Below are 18,538 nucleotides of genomic sequence, written 5' to 3' on the forward strand. Positions count from 1 at the left end.
GAACGAGAATGAGAGGTGAAGTGTGAACGCACAAGGAAACAAATGACGGGAGGGGGAGGAAAGGAGAAAGAGTGTATGTATTTGCAGCGCGAAATTAAATAGGTGCGATCATACTAGCACTAAAGCTCCGGATCCCATCAGAACTCCGCAGTTAAGTGTTCTTGGGCGAGGGTAGTACTCGGATGGATGACCACCTGGGAAGCCCTCGTGTTGCACCTATTTTTTTTCGGATGGGTTGTTCGACGTTACGCGCGAATGGAATTATAAACCGCTGGTTCATTTGCAAAGGTGAGTCACGGTGCCGGGGCATATTACTTGATATTAGAACGAGAAACAGAGATGCAGAGTGCACGCACAAGGAAACAAATGACGGGATGGGGGATAGAAGGAGAAAGAGTGTATGTATTTAGCGTGCAGAATGAAACATGAGGGATCATACCAGCACTAATGCAACGGATTCTATCAGAACTCCGCAGTTATGGGTGCTTGGGCGACAAAAGTACTCGGATGGGTGACCTCCTGCGAAGTCCTTATATTTCACCCATTTTCTTGGGAGGTCCTCGTGTTGCACCCATCTTTTTGCAGATGATTCTTTCGACTTTACGCGCGACTTGATTTATGGTCCGCAGGTTTATTCGCAAATTTGAGTCACGGCGCCGTGGCATTTTACTTGATATTAGAACGAGTACGGGAGGTGCAGTGCGCACGCACAAGGAAACAAATGACGGGAGGAGGAAGAAAAGAGAAGGATTGTATGTATTTGAAGCGCAAATTAAACAAGTGGCATCATACCAGTACTAATGCACTAGATCCCATCAGAACTCTGCAGTTAAGTGTGTTTGGGCGAGAGTAGTACTCGGATGGGTGACCTCTTGGGAAGTCCTCGTATCGCAATAATTTTTTTTCAGATGGGTCGTTCGACGTTACGCGCGACTGGAACTATGGTCCGCTGGTTTATACGCAAATATGAGTCAAAAATCAGGGGAATTTTTATCGATGTTAGAACGAGAAGGAGAGGTGCGGTGTGAACGCACAAGGAAACAAATGATGGGAGGGGGGGAGGGAAGAAGGAGTGTATGTATTTTCAGCACGAAATTAAACAGGTGCGGTTACACCAGAACAAATGCACCGGATCCTATCAGAACTCCGAAGTAAAGTGTGCTTTGGCGAAAGTAGTACAATGATGGGTTACCTCCTGGGAAGTTCTCGTATTGCACCCATTTTCTTTTTTTGCAGATGATTCTTTCGACGATACGCACGACTTAAATTATGGTCCTCAGGTTTATTCGTAAATGTGAGTCACGGCACCGTAGCATTTTACTTGATATTAGAACGAGCACGGGAGGTGCAGTGCGCACGCACAAGGAAACAAATGGCAGGAGGGGGAAGAAAGGAGAATGAGTTTATGTATTTGCAGCGCGAAATTAAACAGGTGCGATCATAACAGCATTAATGCACCGGATCCCATCAGAACTTCGCAGTTAAGTGTGCTTGGGCGAGATTAGTACTTGGATGGGTGACCTCCTAGGAAGTCCTCGTGTCGCACCAATTTTTTTTTCAGACGGATCGTTCGACGTTACGCGCGTCTGGAACTAGGGTCCGCTGGATTATACGCAAATGTGAGTCAAGAAGCAGGGGCATTTTAATCGATATTAGAACGAGAATTAGAGGTGAAGTGTGAACGCACAAGGAAACAAATGACGGGTGGGGGAAGAAAGGAGAAGGAGTGTATGTATTTGCAGCGCGAAATTAAACAGGTGCGATCATACCAGCACTAAAGCTCCGGATCCCATCAGAACTCCGCAGTTAAGTGTGCTTGGGCGAGGGTATTGCTCGGATGGGTGACCACCTGGGAAGCCCTCCTGTTGCACCTATTTTTTTTCGGATGGGTTGTTCGACGTTACGCGCGAATGGAATTATAATCCGCTGGTTCATTTGCAAAGGTGAGTCACGGTGCCGGGGCATATTACTTGATATTAGAACGAGAAATAGAGATGCAGAGTGCACGCACAAGGAAACAAATGATGGGAGGGGGGATGGAAGGAGAAAGAGTGTATGTATTTACAGTGCAGAAAGAAACATGATGGATCATACCAGAACTAATGCAACAGATTCTATCAGAACTCCGCACTTAAGGGTGCTTGGGCGAGAAAAGTACCCGGATGGGTGACCTCCTGCGAAGTCCTTATATTTCACCCATTTTCTTGGGAGGTCCTCGTGTTGCACCCATCTTTTTGCAGATGATTCTTTCGACATTACGCGCGACTTGATTTATGGCCCGCAGGTTTATTCGCAAATTTGAGTCCCGGCGCCGTGGCATTTTACTTGATATTAGAATGAGTACGGGAGGTGCAGTGCGCACTCACAAGGAAACAAATGACGGGAGGAGGAAGAAAAGAGAAGGAGTGTATGTATTTGAAGCGCAAAATTAAACAAGTGGCATCATACCAGCACTAATGCACTGGATCCCATCAGAATTCTGCAGTTAAGTGTGCTTGGGCGAGAGTAGTACTCGGATGGGTGACCTCTTGGGAAGTCCTCGTATCGCAAAAATTTTTTTTTAGATGGGTCGTTCGACGTTACGCGCGACTGGAACTATGGTCCGCTGGTTTATACGCAAATGTGAGTCAAGAATCAGGGGCATTTTTATCGTTATTAGAACGAGAAGGAGAGGTGCAGTGTGAACGCACAAGGAAACAAATGATGGGAGGGGGGGAGGGAAGAAGGAGTGTATGTATTTTCAGCACGAAATTAAACAGGTGCGGTCACACCATCACAAATGCACCGGATCCCATCAGAACTCCGCAGGTAAGTGTGCTTTGGCGAAAGTAGTACAATGATGGGTTACCTCCTGGGAAGTTCTCGTGTTCCACCCATTTTCTTTTTTTCAGATGTGCCGTTCGACGTTACGCGCGAATTTAATTATGCTCCGCAGATTTATTCGCAAATGTGAGTCACGGCGCCGTGGCATTTTACTTGATATTTGAACGAGAACGAGAGGTGCAGTGCGCACGCACAAGGAAGTAAATGACGGGAGGGGGAAGGAAGGAGAAGGAGTTTATGTATTTGCAGGCGAAATTAAACAGGTGCGATCATACCAGCACTAATGCACCGGATCCCAACAGAACTCCGCAGTTAAGTGTGTTTGGGCGAGAGTAGTACTCGGATGGGTGACCTCTTGGGAAGTCCTCGTGTCGCACTAATTTTTTTTTCAGACGGGTCGTTCAACGTTACGCGCGACTGGAACTAGGGTCCACTGGTTTATACACAAATGTGAGTCAAGAAGCAGGGGCATTTTAATCGATATTAGAACGAGAAGGAGAGGTGCAGTGTGAACGCACAAGGAAACAATTGATGGGAGGGGGAGGGAAGGGGAAGGAGTGTATGTATTTTCAGAACGGAATGAAACAGGTGCGATAATACCAGCACTAATGCAACGGATTCTATCAGAACTCCGTAGGTAAGGGTGCTTGGGCGAGAGTAGTACTAGCATGGGTTACCTCCTGCGAAGTCCTTATATTTCACCCATTTTCTTGTGAAGTCCTCGTGTCGCACCACTTTTTTTTCAGACGGGTCGTTCGACGTTACGCGCGTCTGGAACTAGGGTCCGCTGGTTTATACGCAAATGTGAGTCAAGAAGTAGGGGCATTTTAATCGATATTAGAACGAGAATGAGAGGTGAAGTGTGAACGCACAAGGAAACAAATGACGGGAGGGGGAAGAAAGGAGAAGGAGTGTATGTATTTGCAACGCGAAATTAAACAGGTGCGATCATACCAGCACTAAAGCTCCGGATCCCATCAAAACTCCGCAGTTAAGTGTTCTTGGGCGAAGGTAGTACTCGGATGGTTGACCACCTGGGAAGCCCTCGTGTTGCACCCATTTTTTTTTTTTTAGATGTGTCGTTCGACGTTACGCGCGACTTTAATTATGGTCTACAGATTTATTCGCAAATGTGAGTCACGGCGCCGTGGCATTTTACTTGATATTTGAACGAGAACGAGAGGTGCAGTGCGCACGCACAAGGAAACAAATGACGGGAGGGGGAAGAAAGGAGAAGGAGTTTATGTATTTGCAGTGCGAAATTAAACAGTTGCGATCATACCAGCACTGATGCACCGGATCCCATCAGAACTCCGCAGTTAAGTGTGCTTTGGGGAGAGTAGTACTCGGATGGGTGACCTCCTAGGAAGTCCTCGTGTCGCACTACTCTTTTTTTCAGACGGGTCGTTCGACGTTACGCGCGACTGGAACTAGGGTCCACTGGTTTATACGCAAATATGAGTCAAAAAGCAGGGGCATTTTAATCGATATTAGAAAGGGAAGGAGAGATGCAGAGTGCACGCACAAGGAAACAAATGACGGGAGGGGGGATGGAGGGTGAAAAAGTGTATGTATTTGCAGCGCAGAATGAAACATGAGCCATCATACCAGCACCAATGCAACGGATTCTATCAAAACTCTGCAAGTGAAGGGTGCTTGGGCGAGAGTAGCACTAGGATGGGTGATCTCCTGCGAAGTACTTATATTTCACCCATTTTCTTAGGAAGTCCTCGTGTTGCACCCATTTTTTTGCAGATGATTCTTTCGACGATACGCGCGACTTGAATTATGGTCCTCAGGTTTATTCGCAAATGTGAGTCACGACACCGTAGCATTTTACTTGATATTAGAACGAGCATGGGAGGTGCAGTGCGCACGCACATGGAAAGAAATGACGGGAGGGGGAAGAAAGGAGAAGGAGTTTATGTATTTGCAGCGCGAAATTAAACAGGTGCGATCATACCAGCACTAATGCACCGGATCCCATCAGAACTCCGCAGTTAAGTGTGCTTGGGCGAGAGTAGTAATCGGATGGGTGACCTCTTGGGAAGTCCTCGTGTCGCACTAATTTTTTTTTTCAGACGGGTCGTTCGACGTTATGTGCGACTGGAACTAGGTTCCATTGGTTTATACGCAAATGTGAGTCAAGAAGCAGGGGCATTTTAATCGAAATTAAAACTAGAAGGAGAGATACAGAGTGCACGCACAAGGAAACAAATTACGGGAGGGGGGATGGAGGGAGAAAAAGTGTATGTATTTGCAGCGCAGAATGAAACATGAGCAATCATACCAGCACCAATGCAACGGATTCTATCAGAACTCCGCAAGTTAAGGGTCCTTGGGCGAGAGTAGCACTAGGATGGGTGACCTCTTGCGAAGTCCTTATATTTCACCCATTTTCTTAGGAAGTCCTCGTGTTGCACCCATTTTTTTGCAGATGATTCTTTCGACGATACGCGCGACTTGAATTATGGTCCTAAGGTTTATTCGCAAATGTGAGTCACGAAACCGTAGCATTTTACTTTATATTAGAACGAGCACGGGAGGTGCAGTGCGCACGCACAAGGCGACATATGACAGGAGGGGGAAGAAAGGAGAAGGAGTTTATGTATTTGCGGCGCAGAATTAAACGGGTGTGATCATACCAGCACTAATACACCGGATCCCCTCAGAACTCCGCAGTTAAGTGTGCTTGGGCGAGAGTAGTAGTCAGATGGGTGACCTCCTGGGAAGTCCTCGTGTCGTACCAATTTTTTTTCAGACGGGTTGTTCGACGTTACGCGCGACTGGAACTAGGGTCCGCTGGTTTATCCACAAAATGTGAGTCAAGAAACAGGGGCATTTTAATCGATATTAGAACGAGAAGGAGAGGTGCAGTGTGAACGCACAAGGAAACAATTGATGGGAGGGGGAGGGAAGGAGAAGGAGTGTATGTATTTTCAGCACGAAATGAAAAAGGTGCAATCATACCAGCACTAATGCAACGGATTCTATCAGAACACCGTAGCTAAGGGTGCTTGGGCGAGAGTAGTACTAGCATGTGTTACCTCCTGCGAAGTCATTATATTTCACCCATTTTCTTGTGAAGTCCTCGTGTTGCACCCATTTTTTTGCAGATGATTCTTTCGACATTACGCGCGACTTGAATTATGGTCCTCAGGTTTATTCGCAAATGTGATTCATGGCGCTGTAGCAATTTACTTTATATTAGAACGAGAACGGGAGGTGCAGTGCGCACGCACAAGGAAACAAATGACGGGAGGGGGAAGAAAGGGGAATGAGTTTATGTATTTGCAGCGCGAAATTAAACTGGTGCGATCATACCAGCACTAATGCATCGGATCCCATCAGAACTCCACAGTGAAGTGTGCTTGGGCGAGATTAGTACTCGGATGGGTGACCTCCTGGGAAGTCCTCGTGTCGCACCAATTTTTTTTCAGACGGGTCGTTCGACGGTACGCGCGTCTGGAACTAGGGTCTGCTGGTTTATACAATAATGTGAGTCAAGAAGTAGGGGCATTTTAATCGATATTAGAACGAGAATGAGAGGTGAAGTGTGAACGCACAAGGAAACAAATGACGGGAGGGGGAAGAAAGGAGAAGGAGTTTATGTATTTGTAGCGCAAAATTAAACAAGTGCGATCATACCAGCACTAAAGCTCCGGATCCCATCAGAACTCCGCAGTTAAGTGTGCCTAGTCAAGAGTAGTACTCGGATGGGTGACAACTTGGGAAGCCCTCGTGTTGCACATATTTTTTTTTCGGATGGGTTGTTCGACGTTACGCGCAAATGGAATTATAAACCGCTGGTTCATTTGCAAATGTGAGTCACGGTGCCGGGGCATATTACTTGATATTAGAACGAGAAGGAGAGATGCAGAGTGTATGCACAAGGAAACAAATGAAGGGAGGGGGGATGGAGGGAGAAAAAGTGTATGTATTTGCAGCGCAGAATGAAACATGAGCAATCATACCAGCACCAATGCAACGGGTTCTATCAGAACTCCGCAAGTTAAGGGTGTTTGGGCGAGAGTAGCACTAGGATGGGTGACCTCCTGCGAAGACCTTATATTTCACCCATTTTCTTAGGAAGTCCTCGTGTTTCACCCATTTTTTTGCAGATGATTCTTTCGACGATACGCGCGACTTGAATTATGGTCCTCAGATTTATTCACAAATGTGAGTCACGACACCATAGCATTTTACTTGATATTAGAACGAGCATGGGAGGTGCAGTGCGCACGCACATGGAAAGAAATGACGGGAGGGGGAAAAAAGGAGAAGGAGTTTATGTATTTGCAGCGCGAAATTAAACGGGTGCGATCATACCAGCACTAATGCACCGGATCCCATCAGAACTCCGCAGTTAAGTGTGCTTGGGCGAGAGTAGTACTCGGATGGGTGACCTCTTGGGAAGTCCTCATGTCGCACTAATTTTTTTTTTCAGACGGGTCGTTCGACGTTATGTGCGACTGGAACTAGGTTCCATTGGTTTATACGCAAATGTGAGTCAAGAAGCAGGGGCATTTTAATCGAAATTAGAACTAGAAGGAGAGATACAGAGTGCACGCACAAGGAAACAAATTACGGGAGGGGGGATGGAGGGAGAAAAAGTGTATGTATTTGCAGCGCAGAATGAAACATGAGCAATCATACCAGCACCAATGCAACGGATTCTATCAGAACTCCGCAAGTTAAGGGTCCTTGGGCGAGAGTAGCACTAGGATGGGTGACCTCTTGCGAAGTCCTTATATTTCACCCATTTTCTTAGGAAGTCCTCGTGTTGCACCCATTTTTTTGCAGATGATTCTTTCGACGATACGCGCGACTTGAATTATGGTCCTAAGGTTTATTCGCAAATGTGAGTCACGGAACCGTAGCATTTTACTTTATATTAGAACGAGCACGGGAGGTGCAGTGCGCACGCACAAGGCGACAAATGACGGGAGGGGGAAGAAAGGAGAAGGAGTTTATGTATTTGCGGCGCAGAATTAAACGGGTGCGATCATACCAACATTAATGCACCGGATCCCCTCAGAACTCCGCAGTTAAGTGTGCTTGGGCGAGAGTAGTACAATGATGGGTTACCTCCTGGGAAGTTCTCGTGTTGCCCCATTTTCTTTTTTTCAGATGTGCCGTTCGAAGTTACGCGCGACTTTAATTATTGTCCGCAGATTTATTCGCAAATGTGAGTCACGGCGCCGTGGCATTTTACTTGATATTTGAACGAGAACGAGAGGTGCAGTGCGCACCCACAAGGAAACAAATGACGAGAGGGGGAAGAAAGGAGAAGGAGTTTATGTATTTGCAGCGGGAAATTAAACAGGTTCGATCATACCAGCACTAATGCACCGGATCCCATCAGAATTCCGCAGTTAAGTGTGTTTGGGCGAGAGTAGTACTCGGATGGGTGACCTCCTGGGAAGTCCTCTTATCGCACTAATTTTTTTTTTCAGACAGGTCGTTCGACGTTACGCGCAACTGGAACTAGAGTCCACTAGTTCATACGCAAATGTGAGTCAAGAAGAAGGGGCATTTTAATCGATATTAGAACGAGAAAGTGAGATGCAGAGTGCACGCACAAGGAAACAAATGACGGGAGGGGGGATGGAGGAAGAAAAAGTGTATGTATTTGCAGCGCAGTATGAAGCATGAGCAATCATACCAGCACCAATGCAACGGATTCTATCAGAACTCCGCAAGTTAAGGGTGTTTGGGCGAGAGAAGCACTAGGATGGGTGACCTCATGCGAAGTTCTTATATTTCACCCATTTTCTTAGGAAGTCCTCGTGTAGCACCCATTTTTTTGCAGATGATTCTTTCGACGATACGCGCGACTTGTATTATGGTTCTCCGGTTTATTCGCAAATGTGAGTCACGGCACCGTAGCATTTTACTTGATATTAGAACGAGCACGGGAGGTGCAGTACGCACACATAAGGAAACAAATGACAGGAGGGGGAAGAAAGGAGAAGGAGTTTATGTATTTGCAGCGCGGAATTAAACGGGTGCGATCATACCAGCACAAATGCAACGGATCCCATCAGAACTACGTAGTTAAGTGTGCTTTGGCGAAAGTAGTACAATGATGGGTTACCTCCTGGGAAGTTCTCGTGTTGCACCCATTTTCTTTTTTTCAGATGTGCCGTTCGACGTTACGCGCGACTTTAATTATGGTCCGCAGATTTATTCGCAAATGTGAGTCACGGCGCCGTGGCATTTTACTTGATATTTGAACGAGAACGAGAGGTGCAGTGCGCACGCACAAGGAAACAAATTATGGGAGGGGGAAGAAAGGAGAAGGAGTTTATGTATTTGCAGCGGGAAATTAAACAGGTTCGATCATACCAGCACTAATGCACCGGATCCCATCAGAATTCCGCAGTTAAGTGTGTTTGGGCGAGAGTAGTACTCGGATGGGTGACCTCCTGGGAAGTCCTCTTATCGCACTAATTTTTTTTTTCAGACAGGTCGTTCGACGTTACGCGCAACTGGAACTAGAGTCCACTAGTTCATACGCAAATGTGAGTCAAGAAGAAGGGGCATTTTAATCGATATTAGAACGAGAAAGTGAGATGCAGAGTGCACGCACAAGGAAACAAATGACGGGAGGGGGGATGGAGGAAGAAAAAGTGTATGTATTTGCAGCGCAGAATGAAGCATGAGCAATCATACCAGCACCAATGCAACGGATTCTATCAGAACTCCGCAAGTTAAGGGTGTTTGGGCGAGAGAAGCACTAGGATGGGTGACCTCATGCGAAGTTCTTATATTTCACCCATTTTCTTAGGAAGTCCTCGTGTTGCACCCATTTTTTTGCAGATGATTCTTTCGACGATACGCGCGACTTGTATTATGGTTCTCCGGTTTATTCGCAAATGTGAGTCACGGCACCGTAGCATTTTACTTGATATTAGAACGAGCACGGGAGGTGCAGTACGCACACATAAGGAAACAAATGACAGGAGGGGGAAGAAAGGAGAAGGAGTTTATGTATTTGCAGCGCGGAATTAAACGGGTGCGATCATACCAGCACAAATGCAACGGATCCCATCAGAACTACGTAGTTAAGTGTGCTTTGGCGAAAGTAGTACAATGATGGGTTACCTCCTGGGAAGTTCTCGTGTTGCACCCATTTTCTTTTTTTCAGATGTGCCGTTCGACGTTACGCGCGACTTTAATTATGGTCCGCAGATTTATTCGCAAATGTGAGTCATGGCGCCGTGGCATTTTACTTGATATTTGAACGAGAACGAGAGGTGCAGTGCGCACGCACAAGGAAACAAATTACGGGAGGGGGAAGAAAGGAGAAGGAGTTTATGTATTTGCAGCGGGAAATTAAACAGGTTCGATCATACCAGCACTAATGCACCGGATCCCATCAGAATTCCGCAGTTAAGTGTGTTTGGGCGAGAGTAGTACTCGGATGGGTGACCTCCTGGGAAGTCCTCTTATCGCACTAATTTTTTTTTTTCAGACAGGTCGTTCGACGTTACGCGCGACTGGAACTAGAGTCCACTAGTTCATACGCAAATGTGAGTCAAGAAGAAGGGGCATTTTAATCGATATTAGAACGAGAAAGTGAGATGCAGAGTGCACGCACAAGGAAACAAATGACGGGAGGGGGGATGGAGGAAGAAAAAGTGTATGTATTTGCAGCGCAGAATGAAGCATGAGCAATCATACCAGCACCAATGCAACGGATTCTATCAGAACTCCGCAAGTTAAGGGTGCTTGGGCGAGAGTAGCACTAGGATGGGTGACCTCTTGCGAAGTCCTTATATTTCAACCATTTTTTTAGGAAGTCCTCGTGTTGCACCCATTCTTTTACAGATGATTCTTTCGACGTTACGCGCGACTTGAATTATGGTCCTCAGGTTTACTCGCAAATGTGAGTCACAGCACCGTTGCATTTTACTTGATATTAGAACGAGCACGGGAGGTGCAGTGCGCACGCACAAGGAAACAAATGACGGGAGGGGGAAGAAAGGGGAATGAGTTTATGTATTTGCAGCGCAAAATTAAACAGTTGCGATCATACCAGCACTAATGCACCGGATCCCATCAGAACTCCGCAGTGAAGTGTGTTTGGGCGAGATTAGTACTCGGATGGGTGACCTCTTGGGAAGTCCTCGTGTCGCACCAATTTTTTTTCAGACGGGTCGTTCGACGTTACGCGCGACTGGAACTAGGGTCCGCTGGTTTATACGCAAATGTGAGTCAAGAAGCAGGGGCATTTTAATCGTATTAGAACGAGAATGAGAGGTGAAGTGTGAACGCACAAGGAAATTAATGACCGGACGGGGAAGAAAGGAGAAGGAGTGTATGTATTTGCAGCGCGAAATTAAATAGGTGCGATCATACCAGCACTAAAGCCCCGGATCCCATCAGAACTCCGCAGTTAAGTGTGCTTGGGCGAGAGTAGTACTCGGATGGGTGACCACTTGGGAAGCCCTCGTGTTTCACCTATTTTTTTCGGATGGGTTGTTCGACGTTACGCGCGAATGGAATTATAAACCGCTGGTTCATTTGCAAAGGTGAGTCACGGTGCCGGGGCATATTACTTGATATTAGAACGAGAAAGAGAGATGCAGAGTGCACGCACAAGGAAACAAATGCCGGGAGGGGGGATGGGAGGAGAAAGAGTGTTTGTATTTGCAGTGCAGAAGGAAACATGAGGGATCATACCAGCACTAATGCAACGGATTCTATCAGTACTCCGCAGTTAAGGGTGCTTGGGCGAAAAAAGTACTCGGATGGGTGACTTCCTGCGAAGTCCTTATATTTCACCCATTTTCTTGGGAAGTCTTCGTATCGTAACAATTTTTTTTCAGATGGGTCGTTCGATGTTACGTGCGACTGGAACTATGGTCTGCTGGTTTATACGCAAATGTGAGTCAAGAATCATGGGCATTTTAATCGATATTAGAACGAGAAGGAGAGGTGCAGTTTGAACGCACAAGGAAACAAATGATGGGAGGGGGCGAGGGAAGAAGGAGTGTATGTATTTTCTGCACGAAATTAAACAGGCACGGTCACACCAGCACGAATGCACCGGATCCCATCAGAACTCCGCAGTTAACTGTGCTTTGGTGAAAGTAGTACAATGATGGGTTACCTCCTGGGAAGTTCTCGTGTTGCACCCATTTTTTTTTTTTCAGATGTGCCGTTCGACCTTACGCGCGACTTGAATTATGGTCCGCAGATTTATTCGCAAATGTGAGTCACGGCGCCGTGGCATTTTACTTGATATTTGAGCGAGAACGAGAGGTGCAGTGCGCACGCACAAGGAAACAAATGATGGGAGGGGGATGAAAGGGGAATGAGTTTATGTATTTGCAGCGCGAAATTAAACAGGTGCGATTATACCAGCATTAATGCACCGGATCCCATCAGAACTCCGCAGTGAAGTGTGCTTGGGCGAGATTAGTACTCGGATGGGTGACCTCATGGGAAGTCCTCGTGTCGCACCAATTTTTTTTCAGACAGGTCGTTCGATGTTACGCGCGTCTGGAACTAGGGTCCGCTGGTTTATACGTAAATGTGAGTCAAGAAGCAGGGGCATTTTAATCGATATTAGAACGGGAATGAGAGGTGAAGTGTGAACGCACAAGGAAACAAATGACGGGAGGGGGAAGAAAGGAGAAGGGGTGTATGTATTTGCAGCGCGAAATTAAAGAGGTGCGATCATACCAGCACTAAAGCCTCGGATCTAATCAGAACTCCGCAGTTAGGTGTGCTTGGGCGAGAGTAGTACTCGGATGGGTGACCACTTGGGAAGCCCTCGTGTTGCACCTATTTTTTTTTGGATGGGTTGTTCGACGTTACGCGCGAACAGAATTATAAACCGCTGGTTCATTTGCAAAGGTGAGTCACGGTGCCAGGGCATATTAGTTGATATTAGAACGAGAAAGAGAGATGCAGAGTTCACACACAAGGAATCAAATGACGGGAGGGGGAAGAAAGGAGAAGGAGTTTATGTATTTGCAGCGCGAAATTAAACAGGTGCGTTCACACCAGCACGAATGCACCGGATCCCATCAGAACTCCGCAGTTAAGTGTGCTTTGGCGAAAGTAGTACAATGATGGGTTACCTCCTGGGAAGTTCTCGTGTCGCACCCATTTTCTTTTTTTCAGATGTGCCGTTCAACGTTACGCGCGACTTTAATTATGGTCCGCAGATTTATTCGCAAATGTGAGTCACCGTGCCGGGGCATATTACTTGATATTAGAACGAGAAAGAGAGGTGCAGAGTGCACGCACAAGGAAACAAATGACGGGTGGGGGGATGGGAGGGGAAAGAGTGTATGTATTTGCAGTGCAGAATGAAACATGAGGGATCATACCAGCACTAATGCAACGGATTCTATCAGAACTCCGCAGTTAAGGGTGCTTGGGCGAGAAAAGTACTCGGATGGGTGACCTCCTGCGAAGTCCTTATATTTCACCCATTTTCTTGGGAGGTCCTCGTGTTGCACCCATCTTTTTACAGATGATTCTTTCGACGTTATGCGCAACTTGATTTATGGTCCGCAGGTTTATTCGCAAATGTGACTCACGGCGCCGTGGCATTTTACTTGATATTAGAACGAGTACGGGAGGTGCAGTGCACACGCACAAGGAAACAAATAACGGGAGGAGGAAGAAAAGAGAAGGAGTGTATGTATTTGAAGCGCAAAATTAAACAAGTGGCATCATACCAGCACTAATGCACTGGATCCCATCAGAACCCTGCAGTTAAGTGTGCTTGGGCGAGTGTAGTACTCGAATGGGTGACCTCTTGGGAAGTCCTCGTATTGCAACAATTTTTTTTCAGATGGGTCGTTCGACGTTACGCGCGACTGGAACTATGGTCCACTGCTTTATACGTAAATGTGAGTCAAGAATTAGGGGCATTTTAATCGATATTAGAACGAGATGGAGAGGTGCAGTGTGAACGCACAAGGAAACAAATGATGGGAGGGGGGAGGGAAGAAGGAGTGTATGTATTTTCAGCACGAAATTAAACAGGTGCGGTCACACCAACACAAATGAACCGGATCCCATCAGAACTTCGCAGTTAAGTGTGCTTTGGCGAAAGTAGTACAATGATGGGTTACCTCCTGGGAAGTTCTCGTGTTGCACCCATTTTCTTTTTTTCAGATGTACCGTTCGACCTTACGCGCGACTTTAATTATGGTCCGCAGATTTATTCGCAAATTTGAGTCACGGCTCCGTGGCATTTTACTTGATATTTGAGCTAGAACGAGAGGTGCAGTGCGCACGCACAAGGAAACAAATGACGGGAGGGGGAATAAAGGAGAAGGAGTTTATGTATTTGCAGCGCGAAATTAAACAGGTTTGATCATACCAGCACTAATGCACCAGATCCCATCAGAACTCCGCAGTTAAGTGTGCTTGGGCGAGAGTAGTACTCGAATGGGCTACCTCTTGGGAAGTCCTCGTGTCGCACTAATTTTTTTTTCAGACGGGTCGTTCGACGTTACGCACGACTGGAACAAGGGTCCACTGGTTTATACGCAAATGTGAGTCAAGAAGCAGGGGCATTTTAATCGATATTAGAACGAGAAAGAGAGATACAGAGTGCACGCACAAGAAAGCAAATGACGGGAGGGGGGATGGAGGTAGAAAAAGTATATGTATTTGCAGCGCAGAATGAAACATGAGCAATCATACCAGCACCAATGCAACGGATTCTATCAGAACTCCGCAAGTTAAAGGTGCTTGGGCGAGAGTAGCACTAGGATGGGTGACTTCCTGCGAAGTCCTTATATTTCACCCATTATCTTAGGAAGTCCTCGTGTTGCACCCATTTTTTTGCAGATGATTCTTTCGACGATACGCGCGACTTGAATTATGGTCCTCAGGTTTATTCGCAAATGTGAGTCATGGCACCGTAGAATTTTACTTGATATTAGAACGAGCACGGGAGGTGCAGTGCGCACGCACAAGGAAACAAATGACGGGAGGGAGAAGAAGGAGAAGAAGTTTATGTATTTGCAGCACAAAATTAAACGGGTGCGATCATACCAGCACTATTGCACCGGATCCCATCAGAACTCCGCAGTTAAGTGTGTTTCGGCGAGTGTTGTACTCGGATGGGTGACCTCTTGGGAAGTCCTCGTGTCGCACCAATTTTTTTTCAGACGGGTCGTTCGATGTTACGCGCGACTGGAACTAGGGTCCGCTGGTTTATACGCAAATGTGAGTCAAGAAGCAGGGGCATTTTAATCGATATTAAAACGAGAAGGAGAGGTGCAGTGTGAACGCACAAGGAAACAATTGATGGGAGGGGGAGGGAAGGAGAAAAAGTGTATGTATTTGCAGCGCAGAATGAAACAGGTGCGATCATACCAGCACTAATGCAACGGATTCTATCAGAACTCCGTAGGTAAGGGTGCTTGGGCGAGAGTAGTAATAGCATGGGTTACCTCCTGCGAAGTCCTTATATTTTACCCATTTTCTTGTGAAGTCCTCGTGCTGCACACTTTTTTTGTAGATGATTCTTTCGATGTTACGCGCGACTTGAATTATGGTACTCAAGTTAATTCACAAATGTGAGTCACGGCGCTGTAGCATTTTACTTGATATTAGAACGAGAATGGGAGGTGCAGCGCGCACGCACAAGGAAACAAATGACGGGAGGGGGAAGAAAACAGAAGGAGTGTATGTATTTGCAGCGCGAAACTAAACAGGTGCGATCATACCAGCACTAAAGCCCCGGATCCCATCAGAACTCCGCAGTTAAGTGTGTTTGGGCGAGATTAGTACTCGGATGGTTGACCTCCTGGGAAGTCCTCGTGTCGCACAAATTTTTTTTCAGACTGGTCATTCGACGTTACGCGCGTCTGGAACTAGGGTCCGCTGGTTTATACGCAAATGTGAGTCAAGAAGCAGGGGCATTTTAATCGATATTAGAACGAGAATGAGAGGTGAAGTGTGAACGCACAAGGAAACAAATGACGGGAGCGGGAAGAAAGGAGGAGTGTATGTATTTGCAGCGCGAAATTAAAGAGGTGCGATCATAGCAGCACTAAAGCCCCGGATCCGATCAGAACTCAGCAGTTAAGTGTGCTTGGGCGAGAGTAGTACTCGGATGGGGGACCACCTGGGAAGCCCTCATGTTGCACCTATTTTTTTTCGGATGGGTTGTTAGACGTTACGCACGAATGGAATTATAAACTGCTGGTTCATTTGCAAAGGTGAGTCACGGTGCCGGAGCATATTACTTGATATTAGAACGAGAAAGAGAGATGCAGAGTGCACGCATAAGGAAACAAATGACGGGAGGGTGGATGGGAGGAGAAAGAGTGTATGTATTTGCAGTGCAGAATGAAACATGAGGGATCATACCAGCACTAATGCAACGGATTCTATCAGAACTCCGCAGTTAAGGGTGCTTGGGCGAGAAAAGTACTCGGATGGGTGACCTCCTGCGAAGTCCTTATATTTCACCCATTTTCTTGGGAGGTCGTCGTTTTGCACCCATCTTTTTGCAGATGATTCTTTCGACGTTACGCGCGACTTGATTTATGGTCCGCAGGTTTTTTCGCAAATGTGAGTCACGGCGCCGTGGCATTTTACTTCATATTAGAACGAGTACGGGAGGTGCAGTGCGCACGCACAAGGAAACAAATGACGGGAGGAGGAAGAAAGGAGAAAGAGCGTATGTATTTGAAGCGCAAAATTAAACATAGTGGCATCATACCAGCACTAATGCACTGGATCCCATCAGAACTCCGTAGTTAAGTGTGCTTTGGCGAAAGTAGTACAATGATGGGTTACCTCCTGGGATGTTCTCGTGTTGCACCCATTTTCTTTTCCTCAGATGTGCCGTTCGACATTACGCGCGACTTTAATTATGGTCCGCAGATTAATTCGCAAATGTGAGTCATGGCGACGTGGCATGTTACTTGATATTTGAACGAGAACGAGAGGTGCAGTGTGAACGCACAAAGAAACAAATGACGGGAGGGGGGATGGAGGGAGAAAAAGTGTATGTATTTGCAGCGCAGAATGAAACCTGAGCAACCATACCAGCACCAATGCAACGGACTCTATCAGAACTCCGCAAGTTAAGGGTGCTTGGGCGAGAGTAGCACTAGGATGGGTGACCTCCTGCGAAGTCCTTATATTTCACCCATTTTCTCAGGAAGTCCTCGTGTTGCACCCATTTTTTGGAGATGATTCTTTCGACGATACGCGCGACATGAATTATGGTCCTCAGGTTTATTCACAAATGTGAGTCACGGCACCGTAGCATTTTACTTGATATTAGAATGAGCACGGGAGGTGCAGTGCGCACGCACAAGGAAACAATTGACGGGAGGGGGAAGAAAGGAGAAGGAGTTTATGTATTTGAAGCGCGGAATTAAACTTATGCGATCATACCAGCACTAATGCACCGGATCCCATCAGAACTCCGCAGTTAAGTGTGCTTGGGCGAGAGTAGTACTCGGATGGGTGACCTCCTAGGAAGTCCTCGTGTCGCACCAAGTTTTTTTTCAGACGGGTTGTTCGAAGTTACGCTTGACTGGAACTAGAGTCCGCTGGTTTATACGCAAATGTGAGTCAAGAAGCAGGGGCATTTTAAACGATATTAGAACAAGAAGGAGAGGTGCAGTGTGAACGCACAAGGAATCAATTGATGGGAGGGGGAGAGAAAGAGAAAAAGTGTATGTATTTGCAGCGCAGAATGAAACAGGTGCGATCATACCAGCACTAATGCAACGGATTCTATCAGAACTCCGTAGGTAAGGGTGCTTGGGCGAGAGTAGTAATAGCATGGGTTACCTCCTGCGAAGTCCTTATATTTCACCTATTTTCTTGTGAAGTCCTCGTGTTGCACCCATTTTTTTGCAGATGATTCTTTCGACATTACGCGCGACTTGAATTATGGTCCTCAGGTTTATTCGCAAATGTGAGTCACGGCGCTGTAGCATTTTACTTAATATTAGAACGAGAACGGGAGGTTTAGCGCGTACGAACAAGGAAACAAATGACGGGAGGGGGAAGAAAAGAGAAGGAGTGTATGTATTTGCAGCGCGAAACTAAACAGGTGCGATCATACCAGCACTAAAGCCCTGGATCCCATCAGAACTCCGCAGTTAAGTGTGCCTGGGCGAGAGTAGTGCTCGGATGGGTGACCTCTTGGGAAGTCCTCGTATCGCAATAATTTTTTTTCAGATGGGTCGTTCGACGTTACGCGCGACTGGAACTATGGTCCGCTGGTTTATACGCAAATGTGAGTAAAGAAAAAGGGGCATTTTAATCGATATTAGAACAAGAAGGAGAGGTGTAGTGTGAACGCACAAGAAAACAAATGATGGGAGGGGGGAGGGAAGAAGGAGTGTATGTATTTTCAGCACTAAATTAAACAGGTGCGGTCACACCAGCGCAAATGCACCGGATCCCATCAGAACTCCACAGTTAAGTGTGCTTTGGCGAAAGTAGTACAATGATGGGTTACCTCCTGGAAAGTTCTCGTGTTGCACCCATTTTCTTTTTTTCAGATGTGCCGTTCGATGTTACGCACGACTTTAATTATGGTCCGCAGATTTATTCGCAAATGTGAGTCATGGTGCTGTGGCATTTTACTTGATATTTGAACGAGAACGGGAGGTGCAGTGCGCATGCACAAGGAAACAAAAGACGGGAGGAGGAAGAAAAGAGAAGAAGTGTATGTATTTGAAGCGCAAAATTAAAGAAATGGAAT

At 46.5% G+C, this 18,538-nt stretch overlaps 7 non-coding genes and 28 pseudogenes across 7 annotated transcripts; all 35 read left to right on the forward strand.

The window, feature by feature from the left end:
* Positions 1-100: 100 nt before the first annotated feature.
* LOC148240949 (5S ribosomal RNA) lies at positions 101-219 on the forward strand. The gene has a single exon (XR_015815470.1). It is a non-coding gene; the product is annotated as a 5S ribosomal RNA (ribosomal RNA).
* Positions 220-779: 560 nt separating this feature from the next.
* Positions 780-897, forward strand: LOC148240950 (5S ribosomal RNA; annotated as a pseudogene).
* Positions 898-1,101: 204 nt separating this feature from the next.
* Positions 1,102-1,220, forward strand: LOC148240951 (5S ribosomal RNA; annotated as a pseudogene).
* A 210-nt stretch (positions 1,221-1,430) lies between these two features.
* On the forward strand, positions 1,431-1,549 carry LOC148240952 (5S ribosomal RNA; annotated as a pseudogene).
* A 206-nt stretch (positions 1,550-1,755) lies between these two features.
* Positions 1,756-1,874, forward strand: LOC148240953 (5S ribosomal RNA; annotated as a pseudogene).
* A 561-nt stretch (positions 1,875-2,435) lies between these two features.
* LOC148240954 (5S ribosomal RNA) lies at positions 2,436-2,553 on the forward strand (annotated as a pseudogene).
* Positions 2,554-2,757: 204 nt separating this feature from the next.
* LOC148240955 (5S ribosomal RNA) lies at positions 2,758-2,876 on the forward strand (annotated as a pseudogene).
* Positions 2,877-3,084: 208 nt separating this feature from the next.
* On the forward strand, positions 3,085-3,203 carry LOC148240956 (5S ribosomal RNA; annotated as a pseudogene).
* Positions 3,204-3,763: 560 nt separating this feature from the next.
* LOC148240957 (5S ribosomal RNA) lies at positions 3,764-3,882 on the forward strand (annotated as a pseudogene).
* A 209-nt stretch (positions 3,883-4,091) lies between these two features.
* LOC148240958 (5S ribosomal RNA) lies at positions 4,092-4,210 on the forward strand (annotated as a pseudogene).
* A 562-nt stretch (positions 4,211-4,772) lies between these two features.
* On the forward strand, positions 4,773-4,891 carry LOC148240959 (5S ribosomal RNA). The gene has a single exon (XR_015814956.1). It is a non-coding gene; the product is annotated as a 5S ribosomal RNA (ribosomal RNA).
* A 563-nt stretch (positions 4,892-5,454) lies between these two features.
* Positions 5,455-5,573, forward strand: LOC148240960 (5S ribosomal RNA; annotated as a pseudogene).
* Positions 5,574-6,133: 560 nt separating this feature from the next.
* On the forward strand, positions 6,134-6,252 carry LOC148240961 (5S ribosomal RNA). Its single transcript, XR_015815462.1, has one exon. It is a non-coding gene; the product is annotated as a 5S ribosomal RNA (ribosomal RNA).
* A 205-nt stretch (positions 6,253-6,457) lies between these two features.
* On the forward strand, positions 6,458-6,576 carry LOC148240962 (5S ribosomal RNA; annotated as a pseudogene).
* Positions 6,577-7,138: 562 nt separating this feature from the next.
* On the forward strand, positions 7,139-7,257 carry LOC148240963 (5S ribosomal RNA). Its single transcript, XR_015815230.1, has one exon. It is a non-coding gene; the product is annotated as a 5S ribosomal RNA (ribosomal RNA).
* A 563-nt stretch (positions 7,258-7,820) lies between these two features.
* Positions 7,821-7,939, forward strand: LOC148240964 (5S ribosomal RNA; annotated as a pseudogene).
* Positions 7,940-8,147: 208 nt separating this feature from the next.
* Positions 8,148-8,266, forward strand: LOC148240965 (5S ribosomal RNA; annotated as a pseudogene).
* Positions 8,267-8,829: 563 nt separating this feature from the next.
* LOC148240966 (5S ribosomal RNA) lies at positions 8,830-8,948 on the forward strand (annotated as a pseudogene).
* A 209-nt stretch (positions 8,949-9,157) lies between these two features.
* On the forward strand, positions 9,158-9,276 carry LOC148240967 (5S ribosomal RNA; annotated as a pseudogene).
* Positions 9,277-9,839: 563 nt separating this feature from the next.
* Positions 9,840-9,958, forward strand: LOC148240968 (5S ribosomal RNA; annotated as a pseudogene).
* A 209-nt stretch (positions 9,959-10,167) lies between these two features.
* LOC148240969 (5S ribosomal RNA) lies at positions 10,168-10,286 on the forward strand (annotated as a pseudogene).
* A 564-nt stretch (positions 10,287-10,850) lies between these two features.
* Positions 10,851-10,969, forward strand: LOC148240970 (5S ribosomal RNA; annotated as a pseudogene).
* Positions 10,970-11,173: 204 nt separating this feature from the next.
* LOC148240971 (5S ribosomal RNA) lies at positions 11,174-11,292 on the forward strand. The gene has a single exon (XR_015815249.1). It is a non-coding gene; the product is annotated as a 5S ribosomal RNA (ribosomal RNA).
* An 886-nt stretch (positions 11,293-12,178) lies between these two features.
* On the forward strand, positions 12,179-12,297 carry LOC148240972 (5S ribosomal RNA). The gene has a single exon (XR_015814839.1). It is a non-coding gene; the product is annotated as a 5S ribosomal RNA (ribosomal RNA).
* A 205-nt stretch (positions 12,298-12,502) lies between these two features.
* On the forward strand, positions 12,503-12,621 carry LOC148240973 (5S ribosomal RNA; annotated as a pseudogene).
* A 205-nt stretch (positions 12,622-12,826) lies between these two features.
* On the forward strand, positions 12,827-12,945 carry LOC148240974 (5S ribosomal RNA; annotated as a pseudogene).
* A 565-nt stretch (positions 12,946-13,510) lies between these two features.
* Positions 13,511-13,628, forward strand: LOC148240975 (5S ribosomal RNA; annotated as a pseudogene).
* A 203-nt stretch (positions 13,629-13,831) lies between these two features.
* Positions 13,832-13,950, forward strand: LOC148240976 (5S ribosomal RNA; annotated as a pseudogene).
* Positions 13,951-14,159: 209 nt separating this feature from the next.
* LOC148240977 (5S ribosomal RNA) lies at positions 14,160-14,278 on the forward strand (annotated as a pseudogene).
* A 561-nt stretch (positions 14,279-14,839) lies between these two features.
* Positions 14,840-14,958, forward strand: LOC148240978 (5S ribosomal RNA; annotated as a pseudogene).
* Positions 14,959-15,516: 558 nt separating this feature from the next.
* On the forward strand, positions 15,517-15,635 carry LOC148240979 (5S ribosomal RNA; annotated as a pseudogene).
* Positions 15,636-15,837: 202 nt separating this feature from the next.
* On the forward strand, positions 15,838-15,956 carry LOC148240980 (5S ribosomal RNA; annotated as a pseudogene).
* Positions 15,957-17,200: 1,244 nt separating this feature from the next.
* Positions 17,201-17,319, forward strand: LOC148240981 (5S ribosomal RNA). The gene has a single exon (XR_015815119.1). It is a non-coding gene; the product is annotated as a 5S ribosomal RNA (ribosomal RNA).
* Positions 17,320-17,879: 560 nt separating this feature from the next.
* Positions 17,880-17,998, forward strand: LOC148240982 (5S ribosomal RNA; annotated as a pseudogene).
* Positions 17,999-18,201: 203 nt separating this feature from the next.
* Positions 18,202-18,320, forward strand: LOC148240983 (5S ribosomal RNA; annotated as a pseudogene).
* The last annotated feature ends 218 nt before the right edge of the window (positions 18,321-18,538 follow it).

This window comes from Carica papaya, chromosome 8 (genome assembly GCF_054855325.1).
Source record: "Carica papaya isolate Zhongbai chromosome 8, ASM5485532v1, whole genome shotgun sequence".
NCBI classification, from domain to species: domain Eukaryota; kingdom Viridiplantae; phylum Streptophyta; class Magnoliopsida; order Brassicales; family Caricaceae; genus Carica; species Carica papaya.